The sequence below is a fragment of the Ursus americanus genome, chromosome 25 (assembly GCF_024610735.1).
Source record: "Ursus americanus isolate L20-20 chromosome 25, mUrsAme1.1.p, whole genome shotgun sequence".
Classification (NCBI taxonomy): domain Eukaryota; kingdom Metazoa; phylum Chordata; class Mammalia; order Carnivora; family Ursidae; genus Ursus; species Ursus americanus.
Window position 1 is genome coordinate 3748108 of NC_142151.1, and position 18939 is coordinate 3767046.

The 18939-nt window shown below is 37.2% G+C and overlaps 1 protein-coding gene and 1 pseudogene across 12 annotated transcripts in view; one reads left to right on the forward strand and one right to left on the reverse strand.

Moving 5' to 3' along the window:
- The window catches only part of ERC1 (ELKS/RAB6-interacting/CAST family member 1), a 554385-nt gene that overhangs the window by 265185 nt on the left and 270261 nt on the right, over nt 1-18939 (reverse strand). The gene's annotated exons all lie outside the window — the stretch shown is intronic.
- Nucleotides 369-2911, forward strand: LOC123777619 (Y-box-binding protein 1 pseudogene; annotated as a pseudogene).

Sequence of the window (18939 nt, forward strand, 5' to 3'; positions counted from 1 at the left end):
TGAAAGAGTCGCATATCTCTCAGTTTAAATCAAAGGTAGAAATGATTAAGCTTAGTGAGGAAGACAGGTCCAACGTTGAGACAGGCTGAAAGCCAGGCCTCTTATACCAGTCAAATTGTGAAAGCAAAGGAAAGTTCTTGAAGGAAATTAAAAGTTCTATTCCAGTGAACACACAAATGATAAGCGAAACCTTATTACTCATATAAAGTTTTACTAACCCTCCAATCTATGGAATGACCAAACCAGCCACAACATTCCTTAAGGCAAAGCCTAATCCAGAGCAAGGCCAAACTCTCTTCAATTCTGTGAAGGCTGAGAGAGGCGAGGAAGCTGCAGGAGAAAAGTCTGAAGCTAGCAGAGGTTGGTTCATGAGGTTTAAGGGAAGACGTCATCTCCATAACATAAAAGTACAAGATGAAGCAGTAAGTGCTGATGTACAAACCGTAGCAAGTTATCCGGGAGATCTAGCTAAGATCATTAATGAAGGTGACTATACTAAAGAACAGATTTCCAGTGTAGATGAAATACCTTTCTACTGGAAGATGACACCATCTTGGACTTTCATAGCTAGAGAGGAGGACTCAATATTGTCTTCAAAATACAGGCTGATTCTCTTATTAGGGCCTAACACAGCTAATGACTGTAAGTTGAAGCCAATGCTCATTTACCATCCTGAAAATTCTAAGGCCCGTAAGAATCATGCTACGTCTACTTTGCCGGTACTCTATAAATGGAACAACAAGGCCTAGATAACAGCAGATCATTTTACAATATGGTCTACTAAATATTTTAGGTCCACTGTTGAGACCTACTGCTCAGAAAAAAAAAGAATCCTTTCAAAATATAATTGCTCACTGACAATTCACCTGTTCACTGGAAGCGTTCTGATGGAGATGTACAATGAGATTATCATTGTTTTCATGCCTAACCCAACATTCATTCTGTAGCCCACGGAGCAAGAAGAAGTCATTTCAGATTTTAAGTCTTATTATTTAAGAAATACATTTCAGAAAGGCTACAGCTGCCACAGACAGGGATTCCTCTGATGGGTCTGGGCCAAGTAAACTGAAAACCTTCTGGAAAAAATTCACCATTCTAGATGCCAGTAAGAACATTTGTGATTCATGGGAAGAGGCAAAAATATTGATCTGAACATGAGTTTGGAAGAAATGGATTCCAATCCTCCTGGATGACTTTGAGGGGTTCAAGACTTCAGTGGAGGAAGGAACTGTAGATGTAGTGGAAATACCTAGAGAACTAGAATTAGAAGTGGAGCCTGAGGATGTGACTTAATTGTTGAAATCCCATGACAAAATTTGAACAGATGAGGAGTTGTTTCTTTCAGATGAGCAAAGAAAGTGGTTTCTTGAGATGGTATCTACTTCTTCTGAATATGCCATGAAGACAGCTGAAATGACAACAAAGGATTCAGAACATTATATAAACTTACTGGATAAAGCAGTAGCAGATTTGAGAAAATTGACTCCAACTCTGAAAGAAGTTCTACTGTGGATAAAATGCTATCAAACAGCATCATATGCTACAGAGAAATTGTGAAAGAAAGAGCTGATGTGGCAACTTTCATTGTTCTAAGATTTTATTTATTCATTTGAGAAAGAGAGACAGAGAAAGCATGAGTGAGGGTTGGGGGCAGAGGGAGAGTGAAGTAGATTCCCCACTAAGCAGGGAGCTCAACGTAGGGCTTGACCCCAGGACCCTGGGATCATGACCTGAGCCAAAGGCAGATGCTTAACTGCCTGATCCACCCAGGCGCCTTTATTGTTTTCATATTTGAAGAAATTCTAATAGGTAGTGGGCATGGAGAGCAGACCTCAAAAAGCCGTGAGTAGACCCACCAACTCTAGTCTAGTTACTATCACACCCCAGGAGGAGCTGCAGCTGCCTAAACCAGCCCCATCACCATCACTACAACCATGAGCAGTGAAGTGGAGACCTTCCAGTCACTCAACCCCAGCCCCTGTCACAGCACTGCTGACACCAAGCCTAACCCCACAGTTGGTGGTGGCAGCCTCACAACAGGGTGCCTGCTAGCAAGTGTAAGAAGATTTGGGGAACAGAAGAACAGTTCAATGTAAGATATGGATATGGTTTCATCAGCAGAAATACACCAAGGAAGATGTACTTGTATACCTGACTGTCATAAAGAAGAATAACTCCAAGAAGTACCTTCACAGTGTGGGAGATGGAGGGACTATGGAATATGATGTTGTTGAAGGGGGGAAAGGGTGAGGAGGTAGCAAATGGTTTAGGAGCTGGTAGAGCTCCAGTACAAGGCAGTAAATATGCAGCAAACCATAACCATTATAGGCACTATCCATGGCACATGGGTCCTCCATGCAATTACTAGCAGAATTGCCAAAATAGTGAGAGTGGGGAAAAGAATGAGGGATTAGACAGTGCTTCCAAGGCTAGCTCTGGACTTACTGCAGGGTACAATTCCTATCTTATTACATGTGGAGACCCTGGGGGCATCAACCACAGCCTTCTAACCTGCTTGTACAGGGAGTAGTGCTAGAAGGTGCTGAAAGCCAGAATTCAGGAGGACAAGGTAGACCAGTGAGACAGAATACGTATCAGGGTCACAGACAACAATTCTGCAGGGCCTCCTTGCCAGAGACAGCATAGAGAAGACAGCAATAAAGAAGTTAAGGAAAATTAAGGAGATGAGACCCAAGGTAAACAGTCACCTCAACATCGGTACTTCCACAACTTCAATTACTGACACATATGCTGGGAAAACCCCAAACAACAAAGTGGCAAAGAGACAAAAGCAGCTGATCCACCAGCAAAGAATTCATCTGCCCCAACCCCCCAACTTCTGATTAGGGCAGGGCTGAGTAAATACTGGTTTACCAATTCTCTACCATCATCTGGTTTAGTCATCCAATAAGAAGAAACGAAAATGATATTCCAGGAATAAGAAATTAATAAAAGATCGGAGCTGAAGATCTTAAGTGCTTGTTTTTTGCCCATTAACGAAATAACTAGAACTATCTGCATTATCTATGCAGCACGGGGTTTTTATTATTTTTGCCTAAAGACATCTCTTTTTAGTAATGACAAATATGTTTTAAAAAAAAAAGCCTGGTTTTTCTTAATATACCTTTAAGGGTTTTTAAGTTATTTCGTATCTGGTCAAGATGAGATTTTTAAAAGCCTCATTTTTATTTGTAATAAAAGTTTACAACTTGATTTTTTTCAAAAAAGTCAACAAATAGCAAGCACCTCTTAATAAAGGTCCTAAATACTTGTCAAAAACCTCCCAAAAAATGAAAATAGAGAAATTGCTACAGCCACCCCACTTTCAGCAACCACCACCCAGATCAGTCACAGCCATCGACATTTAAGAAAGAACCTCTACCAAGCAAAAATATTATAACTTGCTGAAAGCACGGATGCTAGTTAGCATTTTTCAGCAATAAAGTATTTTTTAATTAAGGCATGTATATTGTTATTTTTAGAATCAAAATGCTATTGCACACCTTAAACATAACTTTTATATATATATGCACTGGGAAACCAAACCAAAAAATTCATTTGATTCACTTTATTGCCATATTTGCTTTATTATAGTGGTCTGGAACCAAACTGACAATGTCTCCAAGGTATGCCTGTATATGCATGCATATGCAAACACACACATACATGCACACACTGTATTCAACATATATCTGATTAGTTGTGTTTCTCTGGGGAAACCTAACCAATAAATAAATAAATAAAATTGTTACATTAATATAGTTATATTAATATAACATATCCTATAGCACTTATGTTAATATATAAAATACATTACATATATTATATATTAAAATATATATTTTATAAGAAATTATATACAATATATATTTGAAAACATATATATTGATATATATAACATATATATTATAGGTAACTGGCTCATGTGGTTATTGAATCTGACAAGTGTCAAGATCTGCAAACTGAATGGGCAAGCTTGAGACACAAGAGAGGCAATGGTGAAGTTCTGGTCCAAAGACTGGCAGAGTCAAGACTCAAGATTCAGTGTTTCAATTAGGGTCCAAAAGCAGGCAAAACCCAACATCCCAGTTCAAACACAATCAAGCAGGATTTACTCTTAGTCAGGGGAGGGGAATCGACTGAAAAGCCTGAATAGAACAGGATGAGGGTCACTCACATTACAGAGGGCAATCTGATTTACTCAAGTGTATTGATTTAAATGTCAATCTCATCCAAAACACCCTCACGAAAACACCTAAAATAAAGTTTGACCAAATATCTAGGCACCCTGTGGCCCAAGCAAGTTGACACATAAAATTAATCATCACAACTTGTGTTATTTTGTGATTGTTATACAATACCTAACTGAGAAGTTATCCAAGAGTATTGTGTTTGACATCTAATCTTTAAACTACCTGGAATTACTTTTTTGTGTATGGTGTGAGGTAGGGAACAAATCTCATTTTTCTCCATAGGGACATCCAATGTCTCAGCCCAAAGTGGGACTCAACCCTAGGACCCTGAGACGATGATCTGGGCCAAAAGCAGATGTTTAACTGGCTGAGCCACTTAGGCACCTAAATAAAAGCTTAAAAAAAAAGAAAAGAAAAGAAAAGAAATTTCCTTCTGCGAGTTAAAGAAATTAATGTTTCTACATTTCTTGAGATGGTCATATCATCTTTTAATGTGGCAGACTATAGTGATTAATATTCTAAAGACACCAATCTTAACTCCTGGAATAGGCCTAAAATGTCTTCATGCTTAGATTTCTCTTTCACATACACTAACTTTATTTTTTTAAATAAGTTTTATTTTGTTTTATTAGTCACCATACAGTACATCCCCAGTTTTTGATGCAATATTCCATGATTTATTATTTGCATATAACACCCAGTGTACCATGCAATATGTGCCCTGCTTAATACTCATCACTGGCCTATCCCAATCCCCCACCCCCTCCCCTCTGAAACCCCCAGTTTGTTTCCCAGAGTCCACAGTCTCTCATGGTTCATTCCCCCTTCTGTTTAACCCCCCTTTATTCTTCCCTTCCTTCTCCTACCAATCTTCCTATTTCTTATGTTCCATAAATGAGTGACCACATGATAATTGTCTTTCTCTGCTTGACTTATTTCACTTAGCATAATCTCCTCCAGTCCCATCCATGTTGCTGCAAATGTTGTATAATCGTTCTGTTGGCTGAGTAATATTCCATTGTATATATGGACCACATCTTCTTAATCCAGTCATCTGTTGAAGGGCATCTCGGCTCCTTCCACAATTTAGCTATTGTGGACAATGCTGCTATGAACATTGGGGTGCATATGGCCCTTCTCTTCCCTAAGTCTGTATCTTTGGGGTAAATACCCAGTGGTGCAATTGCTGGATCACAGGGTGGCTCAATTTTTATCTTTTTAAGGGACCTCCACACTGTTTTCCAGAGTGGCTGTACCAACTTGCATTCCCACCAACAGTGTAAGAGGGATCCCCTTTCTCCACATCCTCTCCAACATTTGTTGTTTCCTGCCTTGTCAATTTTTGCCATTCTAACTGGCGTAAGGTGGTATCTCAAGGTGGTTTTGATTTGAATTTCCCTGATGGCTAATGATTTTGAACATTTTTTCATCACATACACTAACTTTAAATTGGCAATATTTCATTTAGGAATTTTTGCATTTATGTTCATGGTTGAGATAGGCCTAAACTTTTCCTTTTCTGTATTAACTTTGTCAAGTTTTGATATGAAGTTATGCTAATCTTATAAAATATGTTGGTGATTAATTGTTCTTTTTTATTTTCTGGAATTGCTTCTGTAAGACTGAAATTATTTGTTCTTTTTATGTTTATTTAAAAAGTCACCATTATAACTCTCCAGGCTTGAAATTTGTAAGAAAAATTTTATTACTGACTCATTGTTTCAGGTTTTCTTTTTCACATGTAGCTAGTCTTGCTGAATTCCATTATTATTTTGCATTTGTTCATTTAGTCTAAATTTCAAATGTACTGGCAACATATCCTTGTATCTTCTTCATACTTGCAGGACTTGTTACAAGTCCTTTATCACTTCAAAATTTGTTCACTGTGACTTTTTTTTTTCTCTTTTAGTATCACCAAAAGCCAATTTTCTTAATGTTTTCAAAGGACCAATTTTGGGCACTGTGGATCCCTTTTATTTTTTTTATTTGTGTGTGTGTGAGAGAGAGGGAGACAGAGTACACACACAGGAGCAGGGGAGGAGAGAGGGAGAAGTAGACTCCCGGCTGAGCAAGGAGCCCCATGTGGAACTAGATCCCAGGACCCTGGGATCATGACCTGAGCTGTAGGCAAACACTTAACTGACTGAGCCACCCAAGTTCCCATGGATCTCTTTTAAAAAGGGTGGGGAGGGGTGCCTGGATGGTTCGGTCATTTAAAGTATCCAACTCTTGATCTCAGCTCAGGGCTTGATCTCAGGGTTATGAGTTCATGCCCCATGTTGGGCTCTCCATGCTGGGCAAGGAGCCTACTTAAAAAAATAAAAAATAAAAAGGATGGGGAAGTTGGTTGTCTATTAGAATCTCCATTTTGGGCTGCCATGGACCTTTTTTCTTCCAAGATGTTCAAGTTTAACAGCTAATATTCAAGTTTAATGGCTGATCAAGTACTTGTATTTTAATTCCCTGTCTATTCATCTGAGATTTTACTTTCTTTCCAACTTATGATACATATTTTATCAACCATCTTCAATTGTTTCTGTGGAACTTATTTTCCCAGCATCTAGTCTGCTGTGTTTACAGACATGTTTTAACTTTCATTCCATACTTCCACTTACAGAATTTTGCTTACTAGTAAAATGTAATTTTCTTTAAGATTGCTTCATTTTCCCAACCATTTTAGTGCCAGACGCTCCCGGTATTCCTACCTCAGATTATACATACAACTAAGTAAGTTTTAAAGCATTTTTGTATTTAAGGCTAGAATGGTACCACAGGCCAGGATTTCCAAATAATTATCTCATTTGTGCTTGGGCTCCAGCCAGGGAAACAGTTTCAAGGTCAAACTGAAACACTCTGTTACTTTTCCACAACCCCAGAGAACACATCCAACTATCTCCATTTGGGTATCTGTTTCATTACATGCCTACCACACAGCATGTTACACAGTTTTAGGTACAGTCACCGAGAGATGAAGGTAATGAAAGCCGAGAAGAAGAAATGAAGAGATATATACCACACTAAACAATGAAGAAATCCTCCACCATTTAAAAATGTGTTCCAGGTCACAGTATGATCTTCAAAAACATGTTTCAAGACACAAAAAAAAACGCAGGCCAGAGCTGGGATTCAAGTATGCGACTTAACTGCCTCCAGTAACATATTAAGAGAAAGCACAAGGCTTGACAGCGTGCAGTGCCAGCACGGCCAGATGGTTTGCTTAAATCACAAGCTAATAAACTTTTACTCAGAATAAGAAGGAACAAATTATGACTTTACCACAGACCCATTTTCCTTAAGGAAGCAAAGCAATTAGGTGCTTCAGGTGCTGGCCAAGACTGCATCTTCAAGTTTCCCACTGTCTTCTGTTCCCCAACAGAGAGCTTTTTTGTCATTTCCAAGATGCTTATGGAAAATCTTGTTATAGTTTCTTAGGAGGGTAAGAAGCATAAGTCTCCCAAAGGAATGAAACGATTAGAAGAATAAGGGAGTGTACAAAGGAAGATTACCTAGAGGTTAAGCAAAGAAGTCAGATTTTCACTTGAGGAGTCCACTGGTTCTCTTGATTTCAAAGATATTCTAGATTAGCACCCACTCTGTTATACAACTACCAAAAATGTTTTTAAATTTAAAAAAAAGTTGTTTGTTTGTTTTTAATTTAAAAGCTCCTGAGCTGAGGAGCATTTCTGAAGTACCAGTGAAAACTTACACACACACACACACACACACACACACACACACACACACACACACATATATATATATACCTTCTACCATCCTCTCCCAACAAACTCCTTTAGGCATCACACAATCACTACTACTGCAAATTTAAATTTACAGAATTTCTAAAACAGATGTATGCTAGTATCTACACTAGAAATATTCTCTTTTCCCATTATGCTCTTTTTGTCAATGCATGGTAATTCTTTGACAAGATATACACCAATAGTACATTATTTTATGAATAGGGACTAGCTATAGCTATCGTAACAATAAGAATAATGAAAGCAGCAGCAGCAGCAATTACTTTGAACACTTTGAAGTGTTCAAACCTCTTTACAGATATCGTTTCATTAAATGCTCACAATAATCCATGAAGCTAGATATTAGGTATTATTATTATCTCACTTTTGTAGAAGACAATACAGGTTTGGAGAGTTTAAGTGCCTTTTTCAAGGTCGTAATAGCTAGAGGGGATAGAACCAGGATTCCAACCTAGGCAGTTGAACCCTACTGTATTCAGTTAATGGTGTTTTGCTACAATGTATCAGCGTTCCACAACAGCTTTCCACAATTATATCTAATAAATCACTCTGCAGAGTGTTCCCATCCCCAGTTTTATATCTTCCCCTCCTTCCTTTCTCCCCCTTCTTTCCTACCCCTTAAATATTTAATTCCCACCTTGTGCCAGGTACTGTGTGTTAGGCATGAAGATATAACAGAAAACAAAACAGACATATTTCTCTATAGCTCTTGAGCTTTGATTCCATACAGAGATGTCATTAATTAATAAAATTCAAAATATTTAATTATAAACTGTGTACAGTGTTGTGTAGAAGGTACATAATCCCATGACAGTAAGTAACATGAGGCTTTGATTTATGTTTTGGGGGCCTAGAGTTTGCCCAAGAGAGTAAGGAGCAGATGGGGAGGAGAATGGCATTCCAGCTTGTATAGTAGCCCTAAAGTAGGAAAGCAGAGAGAGAAGAATAAAAGATACAAGCCCTGAGAACAAGCAGAAGGGTGCAAATGTGGTAGGAGAGGGAGAAAGGGGCTAGATGTAGAAGGATCTAGTAGGCCATATGAGGGATTTTGGCTTTTATCCCAAATACAACAGAAACGTACTAAAGGGATTGGACTAAGGAGAGGAGCAAGAGGATTCAGAATGTGAAAATCATAATTCCTAAAATGATGGAACAAGGTTTCTTTTTTTTTTTTTTTTAAGATTTTATTTATTCGACAGAGATAGAGACAGCCAGCTAGAGAGGGAACACAAGCAGGGGGAGTGGGAGAGGAAGAAGCAGGCTCATAGTGGAGGAGCCTGATGTGGGGCTCGATCCCAGAACGCCGGGATCACGCCCTGAGCCGAAGGCAGACGCTTAACCGCTGTGCCACCCAGGCGCCCCTGGAACAAGGTTTCTAAGCTGAATACAGACAGAAGCAAAGACAGGGAACACAGAAGGAAGGAAAGACAGGGCTAATGGATTAGGATGAAGCCAAAAGAGAAAAAGAAGTTCAAATGATATGGAAAAGAAAGTACAAATGAACAAGAATGCATTTAAAATAACAGGCAATTGTGTTTAGAGAGAAAGATACTGCAATGAGTGAATTTGGAGGCAGTCTAGATTACAAGATTTGGAATGCTAAATATGGGATGAAGAAAGTCAACAGAGACAAAGGTCAAGAAACTGAAAGGATAAGGTAACAAATGAATTATCCATGCAGATTCCCAAGTCAGTGAGATAAAAATCTTCAATGAAAACCTTCAATGCTATATCAGAATGGCACGAGACCTGAAGAAGTGGGGTTCTCATAAGAATGTGATGGAATAATGGTCTGAAGGTGTAACAGGAAACAAGAAGGGTCCTACCTCTAACCCTATGGTTCAGAAGAAACACATATTTATCACCAGAAAGAGTTGCTGGAAGTTGTCAAAGGAGAGGCCAAATTATACTTCAGGCAAAGAAGGTGAAAGCTGGTTCAAGAAGAAAAAGAGAAAATCAAATACAGCATGATTTCACTCATAGGTGGAATTCAAGAAACAAACAAACAAAAAGAACAAACACACAAAAGAGACAAAGAAACAAACTCTAAAATACAGAGAACAAACTGATGGTTACCAGAGGAGAGGTGGGTGGGCATATGGGTAGAAACAGGGGGATTAAGAGTACATTTACCATGATGAGCACTGAGTAATGTAGAGAATTGTTGAATCACTGTATTATATACCTAGAACTAATATAACACCATATGTTAATTACATGGGGGGCAGGGGAAGAGCAATGGGAAGAAATTAAGAATATATGTATCAGGGCCTGGCACAGAATAGAAACTCAATAAGTATTTGGTGAATCAGTGAATGAACGAAGACAAATGAATCTGTGAATTTTGGTGACACAGTAGGACAGTGTAGAAGGGGTAAGAAGAGTTAAGAATATGCTGAAGCAAGAAAGTACTGAACAGACAGGGATAATGGTGCAGTACAGATGACTGGTGGCTTATTTTCTGGACAATGTCTGATAAAATCTAGGATGAAAAGCACAGTAAAATTAACTCTACTAAGTTCTTTAAAAAAAGGGTGGGTGCTGTACCACAACTTCAAAATAAAGCAGATGATACCAAAGTAAGAATTAAGAATTATTTTCGTAATGTGTATGACTTATATGATAGCAATGATTTAATTTTCTGTTCTGTTCATTGAAAATAAGATATTGTAAGTGATTCCTGAAGTAACTATTTGTAACAGATACCACTGAATTTAACAGTATATTAAACTTAGGAATTGTGAGGTACTACTGCTTTTACTCCTGACCTTATGAAGAACCCAAACATGAGTAGGAGTCACATAGCACTGAAAAAGAAATGAAAGAAAACACATTTCACCAATTCAACTTTGGGAGTCATTAGATTTCTTCACTTTTTAAATAGTGTTGCATTTCTCTAATCAGTTAACACTGTCAAAGGTTTGTGAGTGTGAATAAAATCAGCAAATGATACTTTAAATAATTAATGTGCTCCACTGGTGAGGAATTTACAAAATGTTTTTACTATCTCTCAAAATACAGCTCACATTCCCATAGGACACCTAATGATGCTAGGTATTTCTATAAAAGCATATGGTTTGTAAGAATCCACAGTTAAGACTGACTTGTAGAAGAGATAAAGACACTGACTGGCTGTGTTTCTTCATCAGCAACTGCCTTTGAGCTTCTAGTAATATTGTGCTGTGGTAAGAAATCTTTAGCGGAACATAAATTTTTTTATCGAAGTATAATTGACATACAATATCCTTTCAGTTTCAGGTGTACAACCTGGTGATTCAATATGTTTATACATTATTGAAATGATCTCCACAATATGTCTAGTTACCATCTGTCACCACACAAATATAAAGTCATTAAAATATTACTGACTATATTCCATATGCTGTATATTACATCCCCATGACTAATTTATTTTATAACTGGATGTTTGTACCTCTTAATCCCCTTTACCTATTTCCCCCACTCCCTAATTCCTCCCTACTCTAATAACCAATAGTTTGTCCTCTGTATCTGTGAGTCTGTTTCCGTTTTATTTGATCATTTGTTATTTTTCTTTATATTCCACAGATAAGTGAAATCATACAATATTTGTCTTTCTCTTATTTCACATAGCCTAATACCCTCTAGGTCCACCTATGTAGTTGCAAATGGCAAGATTTCATTGTTTTTAAAAAATTTTAAAGAGTGGAAACACAACAATGTGAAAGAAATGCTTTTTTCTACCCCCCCCCCCCCACCCCAAGCCATCTCAATTTTTCTTTTTGCTTTATCAACCCAGACGGCTGGGGTAGATAAATCCTATAATAAGCCCTCATCATTCCTAAGTGGAGCTTTAAAAATCCTACATCAATAAAATGTGGATGCACATTTTCAAAGCAAAGCAAATGTCCCCTGCTGCTACGAATCTTCTCATTTGTGTCACTGAGGTTGGAAAGCGGCTTTAAGAAGGGCTAATGTTTATCTCACTGCTGATTCCACTTAGGTGATTTTTTCATAACAAAGCATCAAAACTAAAAATCTGACTTAAAGCACTCAAAACTATTTTTTTTCAGATGACTGTTACTTGATTAATGTCTCCTATAATTTGCTTACTTCAGCAACCAAGAGTTCACACCAGAATCAAGTAAAACAAAAATTAATAATTGCCTGGGTTCACATAGACTCCATGGCTCTTCTCTACTCCTGGAAGAAAAAAGGATAGAAATAATCTAAGTAACGTCACATTTGCTTTCTCCAGCAGCAGTAACAAAGACGTGGCGACCATCATTTTACACTCTTCTGCATCTGGGTCTGAGACCTCCTTATATCTCATTAGAGTTTGTGACAAATGAGTAATTCAGGAAAATATAAATACAGTTGGAAAGACAAGACTTTCCCTTGAACTTTCAGCTCTGTAAATTCTCTTCCGAAAAAAAATTTTTTTTTTCTGCATTACTAGGAAGTAAAGACAACAGGCTAAAGTACATGCTAGGAGGGCTGTATACGCTGTCTTGCTTCTGAAAAGAAATTTCCTTCATAGCTGAAATCATTTGGCCATTTCACATGGAGAAAACATTAATTCCTTTTCATCACAGAAAACAGCAATCCCTCACTAGCATAAAGTCACCAACAGAGACCAGAGCATTTAGGGCTTGAGCCCTTTTTCTCAGATTAAATAACCAATTTGAATAAAACAGCTTCATACTCTTTCCTTAAGTTTACAACAATAAAAGTTTACTGACATTTTTAATGAAAAATTTTAATCCTTCTCATTTGCATTGCTGGAAAAAAGTCAAACAGCTACCTAGAAGTAAACAGAGTGATATTTCATCAATTGCAGATACGTTTTGTGGAGAAAACATAATTATTTCAATATAACCCCTGGAAAATGTTTACCAAAAAAAAAAAAAAAATACTGGCAAATGAAATGACAGTTACATGAAAATCAAAAATTTATCAAAATTTTACTATTAATTAAAGAAGAAAAATAAAAGGGTGGGATTTAATGTCTGGCAACCCAAGGATCCCAAAAAAGAACTCATAAGCATCACATAAATGTGTATGTACACACACAATTATTCTGGCCATAATAATCATGTTCAACGTTTGTATACTGTCTTTATAGGCTACCAAAACAGTTTTGGGGGCTAATAAATTACTTCATTCCACTACAGAGGCTTAGAAAGATTATGAGCCTTACCCTAAATCACGGCTACTGAACAGCAGAGCTAGAATCCACATCACTTGACTTCTGGTTCATTGCACTTTACACTAGCCCGTATTACCTCTTTATTCATTCTTTAAAGCGGGTGGAGATAAGAGGAGGGGACAAATGAGTGCCAAAATAGAGCATGGGCCATGCCACACACAAAAACCAACTGTTGTCGTAGGGTAAATACTGCTGTGAATATTTCTCTAGGAAAATATGTTTTATTGAAAACATCCAGGAAGGTGCAGCCAAGGAGAACATAAACTGCATATAAAAATCAGTGGGAAACCATCTGGCTTTCATGACTTCACCTTCAGCGGTATCTTGGATGACTGCCTCTATCGTCAATAACTTGGTTTATCAAACTTCTCAGTAGGAGATAACAGAATAAGGGCCAAACACCCCAAGAACTCATTACAAGCAAACTAAATATCATCTGCTACAGATCTGCCACAGAGATTTCAGAAGTGCTTCCCAGTGCAGTAGTGGTTATACAGTTTAGTCAGAAGTACAAAAACATGTCTACTTTGAAAACCAGTATCTATGGGTTCTGGCACTCATCTCTCATTCAATTTTGGGGTATGCCAAGGTATTGTTTCTTTTCCACTGCAGTTAATTTTTCATTTGATTATAGCTTTGGAAAACACAGATGTGGTCCTTTTGTTGAATGAAAAGGAAAAACCAAGCCAAAATTTAGAAGCAGATATAATCATGTACTCTTTTATCAAAAATTTTTCAAGAGCAAAAAACTATAATAAAAAAGGCAAACCCAAATGCATTACTTTAAGAACTACTGTTATAAACCACTCATGTGTAAAAAGGGTTTTTTTTTTTGTTTTGGTTTGGTTTTTTTTGGTCATACCATCGCATGTGGTTATTTCCTGGGAGCTCCAGTTTCCCTTCAGAATTTCTTCACTTGTTGTCTACTGACCCCATCTGGCAAAATTATAGAGGAAGTTATTATAGTGCCTAAAGCTTCTGCTAAGTCAACCCTTTTGTTATATGTAAGTAGAAGTTTTAAGAGAAAAAAAGAAAACAGAAGATCAGGGCAAAATAATCTACGGATTCTTAGCTTTATTCTTCTATAATACAGAGCATGAGAGAGAAAACATTGCAATTTAGACAAGGTCATGCCACTGACTTGTAATAATTTTAAATTCTAGGCCAAGCCCTACTCTCACTTCACACCACATATAAAACCTCCGTATTTTTACTGCCCCATTATTTATAAAGTTTCCTGTCTTCTTTTTCAAGTATACTACACATAACTCCATCAAATGAGCATCTTTCAGGGCGATCAGTATTTTAAATGAAAGAAGTCATGTTGCTGCCTTTTCATTGTTATTCTTCAAGATGTTTGTTATTATTTTGATTTTTTATTGGAAGAGTTTATTAAAACTCTGAGATTTTTTCTTTGTTGAATACAATGATGAAGTAATTATTTCAAAATCGTATCCAGCTTTACTGGATGAATAACATTTTAAACAGTACAAGGTAGTTTAAAATTTCAAGTAGAGAGAATGAGAGATGTCTGTTTAAACCATGCAAACTGGACTTGAGACTACAGGTTTTAGCTGTCTGTCATTCCACTATCAATATTCAGAAAGTGATTCTTTACTAAAGGAAATAAAAATTACCAGGAGAAACTGAAGGAGAGTTTTAAAAACACACTGAGAGCTCCACTTTCTTCACTATTTGACTTCTTCCACATTTGGAAAAGTGGCTACAACATTAATATGAAGTTTCAATTCTTCTTTTGAACATTCATCCTCTGAGACATTTGAGTTTTTAGATCTACTGTTATTTGAACATACCTGGGTAATTTCCATTAATAAGTGGATTGAAATGCAGAATAATATTGGGTTGCCATTGCTACAGACTATATCATTCCTTTAACTTAAAGCCCATTTCATACATCTTTCTAAGATCAAAAGAAGGAGAAGTCTAAACATGGAGATTTCTGCTGTGGCAGGGTATAGCCATTTAACTTCTTCTTTCAACAAGCCAGAGATGGCAGAATTCTCTTTGAAGTGGCAGCCCTGTTGGCCTTTGAAGTCCCTTGTCAATTGCAGAATGGCTCTGGTGGGGTTTGTTTTGTAGCCAGCTGTCACCATGAAGGCAGACATGACGTATTTCCAGCAGTCTCACTTCAGGGTCTGTCAAGTGACTGATTTCATAACCAGTCACCATAACAAAGGAGATTCAAACTCATTGACATTAGAGCAAGAGTCCACAATGAAACTTACTAAGTTCCTCTTGACGGAGCTTGATTTAAATACTGGAATGATTACACAATGGCAAAGAGAAAATGATTGAATTTAACTGTCACCATCTCAGATTCTTGGAATATTAAAAATGCACTTTCCCCATGCTTACCAATAGAATGTTTCATAATAACATCTTTTTTAAAGTATCTTTGAACAAAGTACCTTCAATCTTTGCACTAACCAAAAATGATGACTTCTGCAGAAATTGGCAATCTGTTTTAAAAGCACAGTTCATGCTGCTAATTTACAAGTGGATTTTCTTCTAAGACTGAATGATTCCATGTAGTTCTGAGAAACATGTTTGTATTTATAATACTTTTAGATCGCTCAGCTACTCACCTCAAAAATCCCCATCACTACCAACACAGAAATCAGTTTAAGGCATAAAAGGATAAATAGTGAAAAAAATGATATGTTAAGAAACCTCTATAAACTATAAATATAGCCCATTAGAGTACTGTATATAAGGAATCAATCTCAATATTATTAATCTACCTTTAAGACAGGAGAGATGAGACAGATCTTGAAAAACCTAATGTCAAGTTCACCAATAATGATCAGAAGTATAAGTCCCACCAGAAGGAAATAAAGTAGGATCAAAACATTTCCATTCTAATTTGATCATAGTTTACATCTGTTCCGCAGAATGTTTTGAATTTTTACATGTTTTTATGACATGGCTTACTGCTATTTCACAGTTGAAGACTAGGTGGTACAGAACACCACTTTTTGCAGGCTCCTACTATCTGAAAGATCAGCCATGGTGGGACAGAGTGCTGCACATTCACTGCATGAGACATAATAAGTCTTTTTACTTCCCACTGTAAGGACAGGTCAGGGATAATGAGGATTCCTAAATTTTATTTTTCCATTGTAGCTACCACGCTTTAAAATCAAATACTCTTGGGGCGCCTGGGTGGCACAGCGGTTAAGCGTCTGCCTTCGGCTCAGGGCGTGATCCCGGCGTTATGGGATCGAGCCCCACATCAGGCTCTTCCGCTATGAGCCTGTTTCTTCCTCTCTCACTCCCCCTGCTTGTGTTCCCTCTCTCGCTGGCTGTCTCTATCTCTGTCGAATAAATAAATAAAATCTTTAAAAATAAATAAATAAATAAATAAAATACTCTTTACCACAAAAAATAAGCTTTCAAATAATAATATCTAATTCCTTAAATCTATGATTGTGAAATCTTTTTTGCGTTTTTCTGTCAGATGACAAAGTGCTTCATCAAATCCCATGGAGAGGAATTGCAAGAAAGAATAAAAACAATTCAAAATATTTTTGTAATAATTCAACATATTTTTGTAATAATTCAAAATATTTTTTGGTAACTAATGTAAAATTCCTAAAATTGCCATTAAACTTTATATTGTTTAGTAAATAAAGTGATGCTTCTGTTACCAGGAGTGCAAACAGTCAGGAGGTCAGAATAAAATTTTATTCATTCACTCATTAAATATATACTGAATGCCACCATGTACCGGACATGATGGTAGGTACTGAGGATACAACAATAAACAAGACACAATCCCTGCCCTCAAGGAGCTTTCATTCTAATAGAGAAGATGGAAATACTCTCTTAAGGAGACAAACAGTAAATAAGTAATAATAACACAGTGTTGTCAAACAAATAGTACAGAGTGCTGCTGAAAAATACGGGAGAGACATATAACTCAGACTTGAGGGGTAAAAGAAGGTTTTATAGAAGGAGAAGTAGGATTCATCCAGAGGATGGAATAAAGATGAAGACACTGCTTCATTCAGAGGGAACGTGTAGTTCAATAAATGCAAACCAATCCTCGTTTTTCTGAAAAAGGACCCAGTGAGTCCCAATGTTCTTCCTCTCTCCAGGAAACACTAATATATCTAAGAATTCAAGTGATTAAATCCTATTATTTATCATGATGATGAGCAGTTAATAGGTAATCAATAAATGTCAGTATCTGAAGCCTTGTAATTATATTAAGAGTAAGATGTTATGTACTTTCAGTGTGTCGTATTTTCTAGTCAGAAGAAAGAGGTACTTTCTCAATTTACGTGCATCTGAGAGTAACTGAAGTTTCTATTTTAGCTCACAGCACATCTCTGAGCTAAAGCCATATATCCAAGTCCCTAGGTGACAACTCCTTCATGAGAAAGAGGGCATAGGTACCTCAAATTTAATACATACATAGCTGAATCTCTACCCTAAACTGCTCCTCCTCCAGTTTTCTCCACAGTTCAACAAACACCACCACCACCGACTTAGCTTTCATGGCAGAAAACATGGCCATCAGCCTTGCCACCTCCCTCTCCCTGATCTTCCACATGCAAAACATCAGTGAATCCTATTGCATCTATCTCCAAATAAATCTCCTTTTATTTTTCTTTTAGTTCTATAGCATAACTATACCATGCTCTTCCCATTGTCAGGGTGCCCACACAGGTGGTTTGCACTGAAGTAAATTTCTTTAAAAAAAAAAAAAAAAAACTTTCTTTGTTTATCTGACAGAGAGACAGCCAGCGAGAGAGGGAACACAAGCAGAGGGAGTGGGAGAGGAAGAAGCAGGCTCCCAGTGGAGCAGGGAGCCCGATGCGGGGCTTGATCCCAGGACCTGGGATCATGACCTGAGCTGAAAGCAGATGCTTAACAACTGAGCCACCCAGGCGCCCCTCCACTGAAGTAAATTTCTTGACATTTCACCAATTCCTATTTACTTTTCATATGTCAATTTAAGTATCAATGTCTTAGAGATGCCTTTCCTGACCATTCATTCTAAATAAGTTCCCCATGTTATACTGTTTTGTAATTCTATACTTTCATTTATTTGCCTGTATCACAATCCTAAAGAATATGTTTATTGTCTGTGATCATGTGATTAATCTCCCTAATATACGAACACCAGGAGGAAAGGGACCATATTTGTTTTTTTCACTAATGTATTCCCAGTTTCTAGTACACAGTAAGCTCTCAATAAGCATTATTGGAATGAAAAACAGAGTAATGGAATAAGTGGTATCTATGCAGCCATTAAACTCTTAACATTAGGGTGGCATATTCTCTCTACGGACAGATACCTCTTCTTGCTTCTATAACTTTTGTACTCCTTTTCCTATACTAATTCCATCACACGTGCTATAAATTGAAGTGTCTAATATTATATGAACATGGGGTAATACACAGACACACACACACAACTATGATATCTCTTGAAAGTGACCTAGTCCTTTACTAACCTAGTCTTTCACCATTACTTCTTAAAGGAATGGTTACTTTTGGCAAATAGGTTTTTAGACCATAGATGTTTCTCCAAAAACAAAAACAAAGGATCAACAACATCAGGAAAGTGCTTGTCTTTATATGTATCGGTACTACAACTCTGTCAGGCTCAGGAGGAAAAACTAAATGTGGTTGCTAAGTACATGTGTGTATATATAAATATCCATCCATCCAACACACTGTCCAGTACAGTAGCCACTAGCCAGATGTGGCCATTTAAATTTAACTAAAACTAAATAAATGTAGAAATTCAGTTCTTCAGGGGTTCTAG